This window comes from Lycium barbarum, chromosome 4, assembly GCF_019175385.1.
Source record: "Lycium barbarum isolate Lr01 chromosome 4, ASM1917538v2, whole genome shotgun sequence".
NCBI lineage: Eukaryota > Viridiplantae > Streptophyta > Magnoliopsida > Solanales > Solanaceae > Lycium > Lycium barbarum.
In genome coordinates this window covers 128,102,750-128,118,819 of record NC_083340.1, presented here as the reverse complement: position 1 = coordinate 128,118,819, position 16,070 = coordinate 128,102,750, and the positions used below count along the sequence as shown (strand labels likewise).

Genomic DNA, 16,070 nt, shown 5'->3' with positions numbered 1-16,070 from the left:
GTTAATGAAGTGTTATATAAGTGTCAAGAAGGTTCCACGAGGATTGGAAGTCAAACGAGTCGACGAGAACGAAACTCGGATTTTCCCAATTGTACGGCCATTTGTACGGCCCGTATAATGGTCCGTAGGTTTTGTCCAGAGAAGGGTGATCCCTGGTATGATTATACGGTCCAATTATACGGACCGTATAAATTGTACGGCCCGTATAATAGGCTGTATAATCGGGTCGGGTCAGATTTTTGTTTTAAAAGGGGAACGACCCTTACTCATTTTTCATTTCCCACATTTCATCCAAACTCTCCAAAGCTCAAAAACCCTTCTCCAAACATATTTTACCCAAACCCAAGAGATTACAAAGATTAAATAGCAAGAATCAAAGTGTTCATGTGTTAGAAGGCTTCCTAGGGTTGGTAGATTTCAAGAAAACTTAGACATTGTGGCTAGGGTTTTTGCAAAGGTTGATAGCTGCTCCAAATCTTGTTTCTATGGGATGAAAAGGTTAGTTTCCATGCTTATTTCATGTTAATGAGAATGTTTGGTTGTAGCAAAACTTGGGTGGTAGAAGAACGTAGAAAATGAAGTCTAAATGTAGCTTTTATGATGTTTATGAGTAGTAATCTATATTGAGTCATGATTCTTAGTATGATATGGATATAATCACGTTATGGAAGATAATAATGGTGATGAAGAAGCGTTATATGAAAATGTGCTAAAATGGGTGTGAAGTTGTTGGCTTAAGTTGAACGTAAGGATGAATTTTGAAGGCTTAATAAAGCGTGATTACTTGATTATGATATTATGAGTGTATTATGGATGTTATTGTCGTTGTTGGGAGTTGTTTAGCAATATGGTGGAAGTTGACGAAATAGGGGAGATGCTGCCCAATTTTCATTAGATCATGAATTATTCTAGTTTGAATTTAATAGTATGATTGAGGCTTGACCATGGTATGAATCCTTCTAAATGTAGATTATTCAAGCTTCGACGGTGAACGTTAAATAGTTAAGGAGACAAAGAGGTATGTAAGGCTAACCCTTCTTTCAATAAGGCATGGTTCCTTGGCTATATATATATATCCTTTCAAGAGTTCTATAATGTCCCCCAAATGATTCTATCTCCAAAGCTACTAAAGCTCATGATTCTCGATACTTTCACGATTCTACTATTTTTCTTGTATGATGGTTGGTCCTCTAAGGATAGACGTAACGAAACGACGATAGTAATGATGTTAACGATACTTATGGGCTCTTATGTATATGTGTCTATGTATGTATGGCTATTATAAAACACCGAGCTTATATAGCCGGGTATGATACCTGTCGCGCGCACACCACTGCAGTTGGGTACGGATAACACTGAGCCTTGGTAGGGCCAGGTATGTATAATCACCGATCCTTGTCATGGCCGGGTATGTGAAACCACCGAACCTTCGTGGTCGGGTATGCTATGAATATGAATATGAATATGGATACGGATATAGATATACGTATATGTAAATATGCGTTTACACGAGCATGCATTAGAAATGGAAGGCCCCTATGAAAGACATGTAAGTAATTATGATGATGGCTCTACTATCTCCCGATTCTCCCATCTTATGCTAACTCTCGTGTTGTCTTTTATGCTCCTATTATGATGTTGATTATGCTTTACATACTCCGTACATTATTTGTACTGACGTCCTTTTGTTGTGGACGCTGCGTCATGGCCGCAGGTGGATAGGAAGACAGGCTTGATCCATAGACTTCCTATTCAGTGACTACATAGAGGAGCTCCATTTCATCTGGAGCTACAACTTTTGGGTATTATTCTTTTGTGTACATACATATGGGCATGGCGGGGTCCTGTCCCGCCTATACTATGTTACATACTCTTCTTAGAGGCTCGTTGACAGTTGTGTATGGGTAGATGTCTTTTAGCCTTGTCGGCTCATATTTTTGTATATCATTTTAATAGCCTTGTCGGCTTGTGCATATGGATATGGGCATTGTTATTGATGATGATATAAATGTGTTGTTGCCCAACGAGATTAGTACTATTGATGTATGTAAATTATGAGTAAGCCATGTGGCTCACCTAGATGTGAATATGAGAGTACGCCGAGAGGTGCCCGGTTGGGTCGTGACAAAAGTGGTATCAGAGCAGTTCTGTCCTAGGGTGTGTCTACGAGCCGTGTTTAGTAGAGTCTTATTTATGGGTGTTTTGCGCGCCACGCTTATAAACAGGAGGCTGCGAGCATTTTAGGAATGAATGACCTTCTTTCTTCATAAGATCGTGCGATAGAGCCATGATATAAGGATTTCTCTTTCCTTAACCGTGTATTATGTATTTTAGAAATGCCAGTAAAGAGAAAGGCTACGGCAGCCCAAAAGGGCAAGACAGTGGCAGAAAAGCGGGCTGGAAGAACACCGCCAACGGCTATAGAGGAGGGTGAGTCCCAGAATGCGGCTCAATCTCAGTCCTCCCATTCAGTGTCTATTTCTGAGGAGCATGAGAGAGCTTCAGCCCCAGCTCCAGCACCTCCAGCTCTTCCACCGGATGCTTCCGGCCAAGATGTAAAAGAGGTCATTCATTTACTTACTCAGTTAGTTGCCGCCCAGACTCAGCGGCAAGGTACAGGGCAAGGTGATAGGGCTGTTAGTGCAAGGGCCCGTGATTTTATTAGCTTTAACCCTTCGGAATTTTTCGGGTCAAAGCCGGAAGAGGACCCTCAGAATTTTATTTATGGGATGTTGAAGACACTTCGGTTAATGCATGCTTCGGACATTGAATCGGTGGAGTTAGCATCCTATAGATTGAGGGATGTCGCGGTTCATTGGTATACAGTTTGGATGGCTTCACGGGGAGCCAATGCACCTTCCCCGGTATGGCAAGAATTTGTGGATGCCTTCCTCCGATATTACTTGCCTCCATAGGTTAGGCGGGCTAGAGCCGATAAATTCCTAAATCTTAGGCAAGGGAGTATGAGTGCTTTAGAGTATAGTCTCCACTTCAATTCTTTGGCTAGGTATGCTTCGGCCATGGTAGCGGATATGGGTGACCGAGTGCACCGATTTGTGAGAGGCCTAGGGTCACATTTGATGGGTAGGTGCTTGACTGCGTCCCTTCAAGATAACATGGATATCTCACGCATTCAAGCCCATGCCCAGAATTTGGAAGAAAGCCAACAACAATAAAGAAGTAAGCGTGAGCATGATAGATGGTATAACAAGAGGGCTAGATCTTCGGGTCCGACGAGTGAGTTTAGAGGCGGGCCGAGAGAGAAATTTTCTAGGCATTCAGGCCATTCTATGACTAGTGCGCCTCCATGGTTTACAGGCCAGAGATTTGATAGATCTACTTATTCTGGATCGAGTCAGAGTTTCAGAGTTTCAGAGCTTCAGGTTCTCAGTTCAGGGGTGATTCGGGTCAGGCAAGGCCACCCGTGCCACGATGTTCCCAGTGCGGGAAGTTACATTAGGGCCAGTGTCGACTAGGTTCAGAGGCTTGCTATGTATGCGGTCGGCCAGGCCATATTATGCGCGATTGCCCCTCGGTAGGTGGTAGGGGTAGGACCCAGCCTTTAGGATCGGTAGCCGGGTCTTCATCATCCATATGCCCTATAGGGCTATGTTCACATGCGCTAGTCAGCCATGATAGAGGCAGAGGGAGAGCCCCCAGTTATATTGGTCCTCAGCACCGTATTTATGCTTTAGCTGGACGCCAAGATCTAGAGTCTTCTCCTAATGTTGTCACATGTATATTATCGGTATTTTCTCATGATGTATATGCTTTGATAGATTCGGGCTCCACATTTTCATATGTTACCCCATATATTGCGGGTTGGTTTGGGGTCAAACCGGAGTCGATCAAACCTTTTGAGGTATCTACACCTGTTGGTGAATCGGTAATAGCTAGTCGAGTATATAGGAAATGTGTAGTTGTGATTTGTGACCATCGTACTATGGTTGACCTAAATGAGCTAGAAATGGTGGATTTGGATGTTATCACGGGCATGGATTGGTTGGCTCTTGCTATGCCAATGTTGATTATAGAATGAAAATGGTTCGCTTCCAATTTGCGGGAGAACTAGTTTTAGAATGGAAAGGAAATACTGCCTCACCAAAAGGTAAGTTTATTTCCTATCTTAAGGAAAGGAAAATGATCACAAAAGGTTGTATTTACCATCTAGTTTGGGTTCATGATGTAGAAGCTGAACCGCTAACTCTTCAGTCTGTCCCCGTAGTGAATGAGTTTTCGGATGTGTTCCCGGAAGAGCTTCCAGGCCTCCCTCCAGAGCGGGAGATTGATTTTGCTATAGATGTGCTACCAAATACTAGACCCATATCTATTCCTCCTTACAGAATGGCTCTCGCAGAGTTGAAAGAGTTGAAGGAGCAATTGAAAGACTTGCTTGAGAAAGGCTTTATTAGGCCTAATTCTTCCCCGTGGGGAGCACCCGTGTTGTTCGTGCGAAAGAAAGATGGCTCTTTGCGAATGTGTATCGACTATCGACAACTGAATAAAGTGACGATCAAGAACAAATATCCTCTTCCGAGGATTGATGATTTATTTGATCAATTACAAGGCACCAAATGGTTTTCAAAGATAGATTTGAGATCCGGGTATCATCAAGTGCGAGTTAGGGAGAAAGATATTCCTAAGACAGCCTTCAGAACAAGATACGACCATTTTTTGAATTTCGGGTAATGTCGTTTGGGCTAACTAATGCGCCGGCAGTATTTATGAATTTGATGAAAAATGTGTTCAGGTCCTTCCTAGATTTATTTGTGATTGTATTCATCGACGATATCTTGGTGTATTCTAGGTCCGAGACAGAACATGCGGATCATTTGCGTATTGTCCTTAGAGTTCTTCAAACTCAAGAGTTGTTTGCCAAATTTTCTAAGTGTGAGTTTTGGTTGAACTCAGTGGCCTTTCTGGGGCATATTATTTCAATCGATGGTGTTTGGGTAGATACCCAAAAGATTGAGGCTGTAAAAACTTGGCCAAGGCCTATAACCCCTATGGAAGTTCGTAGTTTTCTAGGCTTAGCAGGTTATTATAGGAGATTTGTAGAAGGCTTTTCTTCTATTTCTGCACCACTCACAAAGCTCACCCAGAAATCAGCTAAGTTTCAATGGACAGATGCTTGTGAGCGTGGTTTCCAAGAGCTAAAGGATAGATTAACTTTTGCCCCAGTCCTGACACTTCCAGAAGGATCGGAAGGTTATGTTGTCTATTGTGATGCTTCAGGCGTTGGGATAGGTTGTGTGTTGATGCAACATGGTAAGGTAATTGCGTATGCTTCAAGACAGTTACGGAAACATGAGAAGTATTATCCAACCCATGATCTTGAATTGGCTGCAGTGATTCATGCATTGAAGATATGGAGACATTATTTGTATGGTGTCTACATTGATATTTATACAGATCATAAGAGCCTTCAGTATATCTTCAAGCAGAAAGAATTGAATTTACGGCAACGGCGATGGTTGGAATTGTTAAAAGACTATGATGTTGACATCATGTATCATCCCGGGAAAGCAAATATTGTGGCTGATGCTCTTTGCCGTAGATCCATGGGAAGTTTATGTGATGCTCAGCTAGAGAAAAGAGAGTTAGCTCGTGAGCTCCAACAATTAGCTAGCCTAGGAGTTCGAGTAGTAGGCTCAGGCAATATGGGAGCTAACATTCATAATTCAGCGGTCTATCACTAGTGGTTGAAGTGAAGGAGCGCCAGTATGAGGATCCCATGCTAATTCATTACAGAAATGCACTCCCTCGGAAGGAGAAGCCATCATTCGAAATTTCTGGAGACGGAATTCTCTGATGTCGAGGCAGGTTATTTGTTCCTGATGTTGCAGTATTACGCTACCAAATATTGAGAGAAGCTCATTGTTCCCGTTATTTTGTTCACCCAGGAGCAACGAAAATACATCATGATCTTAAATCTATATATTGGTGGAATGGGATGAAGAGGGATATAGCGGAATTTGTAGCTCAATGTCCCAACTATCAGCAAGTGAAAATCGAGCACCAAAAGTCGGGCGGATTGTTGCAAGCTATTGAAATTCCAACTTGGAAATGGGAAGTAATTAACATGGACTTCATTACAGGCTTACCCCGTTCCCGACATAAGTATGATTCTATATGGGTGATTGTGGATAGACTCACGAATCAGCTCATTTCTTACCAGTCAGAACTACATATATAGCAGAAGATTATGCAAAGCTTTATGTTAAAGAGATAGTGCGGCTTCACGGTGTTCCAGTATCTATTATCTCCGATAGAGGGACTCAGTTTACCGCCAATTTTGGAAATCGTTCCAAGAAGGTTTGGGGACTCATGTGAGTCTTAGCACGATATTTCACCCACATACTGATGGACAAGCTGACCGTACCATTCAGACTCTTGAGGATATGCTACGGGCATGTATATTGGATTTTGGAGGTAGTTGGGATGATCATTTACCGCTTGTTGAATTTGCTTATAACAATAGTTATCATTCTAGCATCCAAATGACCCCGTATGAGGCTTTATATGGGTGAAAGTGTAGATCCCCAATTGGGTGGTTCGAAGTAGGAGAGGCTAAATTGATAGGGCCAGACTTGGTCCAGCAAGCTATAGAGAAATTCAAGCTCATACAGGATCGGTTATTAACAGCTCAGAGTCGTCAAAAGTCCTATGCAGATAATCGTGGAAGAGACTTATATTTCCAAGTGAAAGATTGGGTATTCTTAAAAGTGTCGCCAATGAAGGGCGTTATGAGATTTGGCAAAAAGGGGAAGCTTAGTCCCCGGTACATTGGACCTTATGAGATCTACGCAGGGTAGGCAAAGTGGCTTACAAATTAGATCTATCTCCTGATTTGGAGTCAGTTCACCCAGTTTTCCATGTATCAATGATTCGTAAGTGCATTGGAGATCCTTCTAGAATTGTACCAATAAATGATGTCCAAGTTACTAAGCAGTTGTCTTATGAAGAAGTCCCCATTGCTACTTTAGATAGGCAAGTACGAAAGCTTAGATCCAAAGAGGTAGCTTCAGTTAAAGTTTTATGGAAGAATAATTATAGAGAGGAAATGACTTGGGAAGCCGAAGAAGATATAAAATTCAGGTACCCACATTTATTTTCACCCTCAGAGGAGACTCAGGCAGAGACGCCATTATCCTCAGGTATGTAGTGTTTTCCTTGATGTTTTCCTGGTCGTGTGTGGCCACGGTTATTGATGTTGTTGTTATAGCCCTGTGAGGCGATGTATTTTGGGTTTCTGTGCAGGATGGTAGTGCCATATTATAGGGGAAACTCTGGCAAATTTTTTATAGAACTCCTAAGAACCTAAAATTCGAGGACGAATGTTCTTAAGGGGGGTAAAATGTTACACCTCGGAAATTCTGAATTTTTATGTTGCCTTGTGGATAGGATAATGTGAGCTTAAGGTGATTATGAAACCCTTATGAGATTAAGGGAAGTATTAGATAGCTTAAGGTTTATACTATAAGACTTCGAAGTCATTCGAATATGTAAAGTTTAGTTGTTGAAGGGAACGAAATGTAAGTCATGTTCGGAAAGGCTTCCGCTATAATTGAGTTAATATTCATTTAGAGATTTATTAAAGGGCTGCTATAGGGTCTATTGCATGGTTAATGAAGTGTTATATAAGTGTCAAAAAGGTTCCACGAGGATTTGAAGTCAAACGAGTCGACGAGAATGAAAGTCGGATTTTCCCAGTTGTACGGCCATTTATATGGACCGTATAAATTATACGTCCCGTATAATGGTCCGTAGGTTTTGTCCAGAGAAGGGTGATCCCTGGTATGATTATACGGTCCAATTATACGGACCGTATAAATTGTACGACCCATATAATAGGCTGTATAATCGGGTCGGGTCAGATTTTTGTTTTAAAAGGGGAATGACCCTTACTCATTTTTCATTTCCCACATTTCATCCAAACTCTCCAAAGCTCCAAAACCCTTCTCCAAACATATTTTACCCAAACCCAAGAGATTACAAAGATTAAATAGCAAGAATCAAAGTGTTCATGTGTTAGAAGGCTTCCTAGGGTTGGTAGATTTCAAGAAAACTTAGACATTGTAGCTAGGGTTTTTGCAAAAGTTGATAGCTGCTCCAAATCTTGTTTCTATGGGATGAAAAGTTTAGTTTCCATGCTTATTTCATGTTAATGAGAATGTTTGGTTGTAGCAAAACTTGGGTGGTAGAAGAACGTAGAAAATGAAGTCTAAATGTAGCTTTTATGATGTTTATGAGTAGTAATCTATATTGAGTCATGATTCTTAGTATGATATGGATATAATCACGTTATGGAAGCTAATAATGGTGATGAAGAAGTTTTATATGAAAATGTGCTAAAATGGGTGTGAAGTTGTTGGCTTAAGTTGAACGTAAGGATGAATTTTGAATGCTTAATGAAGCGTGATTACTTGATTATGATATTATGAGTGTATTATGGATGTTATTGTCGTTGTTGGGAGTTGTTTAGCAATATGGTTGTCACGACCCAGCTAGGGACCGTGACGGGTACCCGGGGCTAGCCACCGAGCACCACTCGCTCTAATACTCATCTTACTCATTTAGTGCTCTTTTACCAATTTTATACACGAATTGTAGGAAAATCATATTTTATATAGAAACATAAATACTTATATATATTTGCCTCTCGGCCATCAAAATAATATATACATAATAATAACATCTTGTGAGACCATCTGACCCACACTGCGTATCTACGAGCCTCTACTGACATACTAAACATATAGACGGAACAAGACTCCGTCGTGCCCAAAATATGCATATATACCAAAAGAAGAATCATAAGCACCTCCGGACAATGGAGTGCTCTCAATCAGCTGACAGCTACTAAGGGTCTGGACCAAGCTCACCTCCCTGTCTACCTGTGGGCATGAACACAGCGTCCCAAGAAAACGGACGTCAGTACGAACATTGTACTGAGTATGAGAGGCATAAACAATGAAGAAAGACAGTGATAATATAATGTGAACATCAATATGAAACATCTGAATCTGAATGACAATCATAAAAAAAGTAATGCATGTTGTCTTACTCATACTCATCATAATCTCATATATGCATAATATGCAAGCTGCCCGTCCATATCGGAACAGTGTGATAATCAATAACATTAGCCCGCGTCCGGGGTACCATCTCATGCCGCCCACTAGTGGTGTCTGCCCATGCCAAAAGGTCATGGTGTATCCGTATAGCTGCCCGCCTTGGCGGTGACTGCCCGGCCAACTAGGCGCGGTGTAATATGATCATGACATACTAAAAAAAAAATACTTGTAATAATATGCTTATCATAGTACATGCATAAGACTCAAGATCAACTGTACTCTGTCGGGGTGGCGTAAGGTCGTGATCCCCCGATTTCATTATGGAGCAATTATTGACATTCTGCCTCACCTTGAAGGAATTAGTACATAAGGTGGGTGTAAGAAATAAATAGCATCATTATCAATATGGCATCATCGTATCATATCTCTTATCTCTTATCTTATATAGACATTTATGGACTTAGGCTTCTAGCTTTCCAGAAAATAGGAACTCATGAAGAGGAAAAGAACTTATGCTATAGGATTCATGCCATTAGAAAGAAAGGACTAGCCTCACATACCTTTGTCATTTAGCTATGTTATCGTTCACTTGCTCTCTCCCAATGTCACGTCGTTATCTTCACGGGAGAATTCGTATTAACATTAGTTAATCGATTATAAGAACGCGTCGTAACTTCTAGAGAAAATTGGGCAGCATTTCCCTGTAAACTTAACAATCCTCGAAATTCCAACTTAGCCAAACATCAATCAAAATACCAACAACAACAATATCAACAATTTCATATCAAACTAGGATTAAATCCATTCTTAAATTACTCCCAAAACAGCCCAATATACATTCGAATGTCAATACTTGTGTACACTTCTTTATTTCCGTATATCCATAATAATATAACCACAACAACTACAGCCAATCCCACGATATTCCAGCACACCAAATAATTTATAACAACCACCAAACAGTCCACATCATAACAACAACAATTTATCCGATTTTCCGCAATTAATTTCGTAGTTCTCATCTCATAATATAGCTATGACCGAGATGAATTTAAATATATCAAGAATAGGAGAATTCTTACCTTATATCGCTAGTCACGTTTCCTCTTCAAAACAACCTCTCCCCAAGGTTAAATTGCTGGAAACGTTCATGCTCAAGGAATTTACTTAAAGTTTATGTAAAATTTCCCAAAGTGGAAGAAAGAACCATCTGAAATGTAAAAGTGTTTGTATTTGTTTCTTGCTGGTACGTGTCTTTTAAATTTACATAAGACATCAATGTGACCACTTTTAAATCAAAGTGGGCCCACCTTAATTATTACACTCAATGGTGCCATTTTAATTCTAAAGGAAACAAAACATTTTCATCCGTGTGTACAGACATATATATTAGTCATCTTCTTTATTTCATGAAATGAGCCCACGTGGAAAGGTGTACTTTAATACTTGTCCAATTTAATGTCTAGTTAATTCCATTTTGTCCCCCAAGTCAGATCTTAAATGCACCATCCCTTCTTTTCTTTTTTTTTGGATAATAATGGAGTCAAAACTTAATCATTACATATATTGTATAAAAAATACATTCTTTGATAAAGATGCCACCTACTTCCTCATAATATGTATTAGTCACCAGTTCCCCCATTTCCATGGCCCCCACGTGGATGCCCATTTCCCATGCCCATCCATAATTTGATAGTCAACTTAATAATATCCCGTTAAAATCCAACACTTAATAATTTATCCGCATGATTAATTTCTTGATCTCAATTCACTTAAATAGTAATCATTTTTTTATATACTTCATAAACCCATTATCATGACCATGTAATATAACACTAGTCCACAGCTTCGTTTGCCATACATAAAATATAATTTCCAATCACCGTCGTTACACTAGTTAAGGCCCAAATTATTTTTGGACTTCATTCCTCACATATACCAAGTTCTTGTTTTTCATGCTTAAATATAACCAAATTCTCCGGATTCGGATAAATTTCCTCATGTTGGACGGTTCACTTTCCTAGTCCAAAAATAAGGAATATCATAGCTTGGACCGTATTTCACTCAAATAAATTTTAAACCTCGACGAAACTTATTTTCTTCTATTTGTTTAACTTCTGATATTTACAACACATTTGTACTATCAATCTAACCACCTATAACCTTGGGGGATAACCTCGTGTCCATTACTAATATCATTTAACTCGTACACTTTCCAACGCATGAAAACACGGGATGTAACAATGGTGGAAGTTGACGAAATAGGGGAGATGCTGCCCAATTTTCATTAGATCATGAATTATTCTAGTTTGAATTTAATAGTATGATTAAAGGTTAACCATGGTATGAATCCTTCTAAATGTAGATTATTCAAGCTTCGACGGTGAACGTTAAATAGTTAAGGAGACAAAGAGGTATGTACGGCTAACCCTTCTTTCAATAAGGCATGGTTCCTTGGCTATATATGTATATCCTTTCAAGAGTTCTATAATGTCCCCCAAATGATTCTATCTCCAAAGCTACTAAAGCTCATGATTCTCGATACTTTCACGATTCTACTATTTTTCTTGTATGATGGTTGGTCCTCTAAGGATAGACGTAACGAAACGACGATAGTAATGATGTTGACGATACTTATGGGCTCTTATGTATATGTGTCTATGTATGTATGGCTATTATGAAACATCGAGCTTATATAGCCGGGTATGATACCTGTCGCGCGCACACCACTGCAGTTGAGTACGGATAACACTGAGCCTTGGTAGGGCCAGGTATGTATAATCACCGATCCTTGTCATGGCCGGGTATGTGAAACCACCGAACCTTCGTGGTCGGGTATGCTATGAATATGAATACGAATATGGATACGGATATAGATATACGTATATGTAAATATGTGTTTACACGAGCACGCATTAGAAATGGAAGGCCCCTATGAAAGACATGTAAGTAATTATGATGATGGCTCTACTATCTCCCGATTCTCCCATCTTATGCTAACTCTTGTGTTGTCTCTTATGCTCCTATTATGATGTTGATTATGCTTTACATACTCCGTACATTATTTGTACTGACGTCCTTTTGTTGTGGACGCTGCGTCTTGCCCGCAGGTGGATATGAAGACAGGCTTGATCCATAGACTTCCTATTTAGTGACTACATAGAGGAGCTCCATTTCATCTGGAGCTACAACTTTTGGGTATTATTCTTTTGTGTACATACATATAGGCATGGCGGGGTCCTGTCCCGCCTATACTATGTTACATACTTTTCTTAGAGGCTCGTAGACAGTTATGTATGGGTAGATGTCTTTTAGCCTTGTCAGCTCATCTTTTTGTATATCATTTGGATAGACTTGTCGGCTTGTGCATATGGATATGGGTATTGTTATTAATGATGATATAAAAGTGTTGTTGCCCAACGAGATTAGCACTATTGATGTATGTAAATTATGAGTAAGCCATGTGGCTCACCTAGATGTGAATATGAGAGTACGTCGAGAGGTGTCCGGGTGGGTTAGCACCGGGTACCTGTCATGGCCCTCCGGTTGGGTCGTGACAGGAACGATCTGCTGTCAACAAGGTGAATGTAGGTGCTGAGCCAACTGCCAAGATCCCTAGACCAGCTGCTTATGAGAAGGTTGATATTACTAGACCAACTGTTGATCTTGAGAAGGTTCAAGTCCCTAGACCAGCTTCTGAAGTTGTGAAGGTTGAGGTCAAGAATGTTGAGCTCTCTATGCCAGCTGTTCAAGCTGAGAAGGCAGCAAATGTTTCTATGCCAATTGCTGAAGTTGAAAAGAAAAGAGATGTCCCTTCTCAAGTTAATGAGAAGAATGCTAGTGAGACGAGTCAAGCTGATGTTGAGTTTGACTCTGAAATAGTTGTGTCGGTCATCCTCGCCTAGATTAATGGTATTGGACAACTAATTTGGTTATTTGGGTTGTAACAAACAAGTATGTTTTTGCTGGATGTGTATGGTGGATGATGACAAATAATCAGTACTAATGTCTGACAGTTTTAACAAATAATTAATTTTGAATGTTTTGGATTAATTTATGAGAAGGTTAGATCATTGAAACCTTTGTATATAATTGTGTTGTTGCCTTTTGAATTTGGATGTGCTTAAATATTTTGGATGTTTTCAAATATGATTGTTTTAACAAAATATTAATTTGACCTTTATGTATCTAAGTGAGTTGTTTCCTTGTGAACTTGGATGTCTTCAAATATGACTGTTTTTACAAGTAGTGGTCACTTCTTAAAATAATTATCTATCGGTGACATGAAACCTTATTATCTGCTACGATGATTGTTTATCATCGACTGTGAATTGATATTTACTATTATCGACTATGAATAAAGTTTATAAGCAAACTCAATAGAGATGTTATAAAGCTTGAAGACAAACACATATATTTTTTCATATAAATAAAACCAGCTTCAAATTGTTCGTAATTGTTCATACACCCAGAATGAAAGACCTAATCCCACTATAGCCCTATTACATATTTCCATATAGCAAATACCGCTAATAAACCATACAAAAGCATCCTTAGTCCATTCACTTTCTTTTCAGCCACCATCAACCTCTGTTTTAGTTCATCCCTCTCAATTGTGGTCTCTCTCAGCATGTCTTTCAAGTGATCCTTCTTTTCTTCAGATTCTCTTAATAATGACTGAAGTAATTCCCCGTTCTCTAAAGATTCTTTGAGCATGTTTTGCAGTTCAAATTTGATTAAGCCTTTTGATGTTGGTGTCTCACATCCACCTGGGCTCCTTCTAGGTCCAGGGCTCATTTGAGATTTTTTTGCTGTTGTGTCGGGTGTGGATCAATAAACCTGAAATAGTCGCAACCACAATATTCCTAAATAAACACCAATGAATTAGATGTTTTTATAATGAAACCACATAAAAACCCATACCTTGGGAATTAGAAACTCACAGTTCTAACTGCGCAATCAAAGAATCTGCGACCTGGATTTTTTGTGGTGCCTAATGTCTTTAAGACAGTGTATTCACTGCAGAAATAAATGTCGGGATCTTGTGGTTGAGATGTTTCAGATAGCTGAGACATTTTGGGTGTTCTGATCAAGAAAAAAAATAATGGAGGAGTTTGATCAAGAAAAGAGACTATGGAGGTGTTGGATCATGAAAAGAGACAATGGATGAGTTTGAATTTTGAGTCGATTTTATATAGGGAAGGGTTGATTGTTACCGTTGTAAATTTAACAATTTTTTATTTTATTACTGTTGTTGTCAGTCGAAATAAAGTTAAGTGTGATGGGTCTATTAATAGACATAACTGATAATAAACGATTATGATCTATAATAACTCATTGACAAGAACTATCATAGACTGACAAGTGTCTGGCGTATATAAATTTTTACTCGTACCCTTGTCAAATAATAGTATAGAAAGATGTCGAACCCACAGAGATTGGTTTATCTATTCTACAGACGTTTCTTGTTTTAATTACTATTTGAGACAATCAGAAAGAGTTGAGGGGTGAATTAACTAATTAATAATTAAAAAGAGAATTAGAGAAATTATTCCTTTTTGGTTTTCAAAATTATAATAAAAGGTGTTGGGTTCCTGACTTCACTCGATATATCTATTATAAAGCAAATTCTTTTATTCTTCCATTTCTATTTCTCAAAAATGTATAAATGCCTCTCGCGATTACATTTATATATTATTACTTAAGTTGAACAATTAATTGCACTCCTCTCAGTTATACAGATTAATTATCAAAATATTAATATTAAAGAACCAGAAATATATGCTTGAACTGAAACATGCTCTTTTTAGTAAGTCCTTTTCGGTTACCTTACTTGCTATAACTAATTACTACACTATCCGCCTCTCTCGATTACAAATAAGTGTAAAATTAATTATAACATAAAATAGATAGATGTTACTAAATAAATGTTAACATCTATCAATACCACAATTAACTATGTTACTTCTTCCGCCTCTCTCGATTACAAAATTAGCAAAATGCTAATTTGTAGTATAAATTAGATAGACGTTAACAAATAAAATAACATCTAACTGTAAAGCAGATAAAAGTTAAATAGAAAGCTTCAGCTCAAACACGTAAAATTGTGGAATAATATCTACTATTATATAGAAATATCAAGATCCGTCATTCTCCCAACATAAGAAACGTTACTCCATACTGGAGCTAGCTAGTACCACTAATAGAAATATCTTTGTCCATTAAATAAGAAAATAGAAGAAATATTCAAGAAGAATAATTCCGCTATTTAATTAAAAGTAGGAACTAGAATAGTTTCCGATACTGAAAGATTGAATAAATTGTAGAAGAAGAAGAAGCTAAAGAATGGGAAGAATTATATTTGCAGCTTCTCCTTCAATTGTTGTTCTCCTAAATCGTCCCCCTTTCAAATGGAAAACAATGTCTCTATTTATAGCCATAGATGCCTCCCAAGCAGCCAATGAGAGTAGGCTATTTGCAATTTGCAAATGCAATTTGCCAAAGTCTGAATTGCTCGCCTACCATTTCTTCTGCCTACCATTTCTTCTTTTCCTTTTCTGTTTTTAAATTATTTTAATATGAACTTTGTCACGACTTGGCAAGTTGCGGGCATTTCCAATTAGTAAACACAAACCAAAATGGTATGTTGCAGCTTCTTCTCTTTCTTCATTTGATTTTCTTTTTCTTTTTGTTTTAAGTTGGTGAGTCCCACACTAAAGAAAATTTGCACAATTGGTTTCCTCTTTGCAGGCGCTTCCTTTTCTCTTTTGTTTGCTTTTCTTTCTTCTTCATTTGATCTCTTGAGTTTCTTTATTAATTTATGGTATTTCCTGCAAATAAAACATAAAATATTAATATTAAAAAATTAAATAACAACTTAATTTATATATGTATTTTTCTCTCATCATAAACCATTAAGGTTGATTAAACCATAGTAATAAAGGCAATTGTTGGAATGAGAAGCCTGCTAAATTTGCACAAGTCCAACAGAAT

General features: G+C 38.5%; 1 long non-coding RNA gene across 1 annotated transcript; it reads right to left on the bottom strand.

Annotated features, from left to right (window-relative positions):
- Positions 1-13,440: 13,440 nt before the first annotated feature.
- On the bottom strand, positions 13,441-15,783 carry LOC132636420 (uncharacterized). The gene is made up of 2 exons (XR_009581252.1): positions 14,001-15,783; positions 13,441-13,916 (listed from the first exon to the last, which is right to left on the bottom strand). It is a non-coding gene; the product is annotated as an uncharacterized LOC132636420 (long non-coding RNA).
- Between the last annotated feature and the right edge of the window lie 287 nt (positions 15,784-16,070).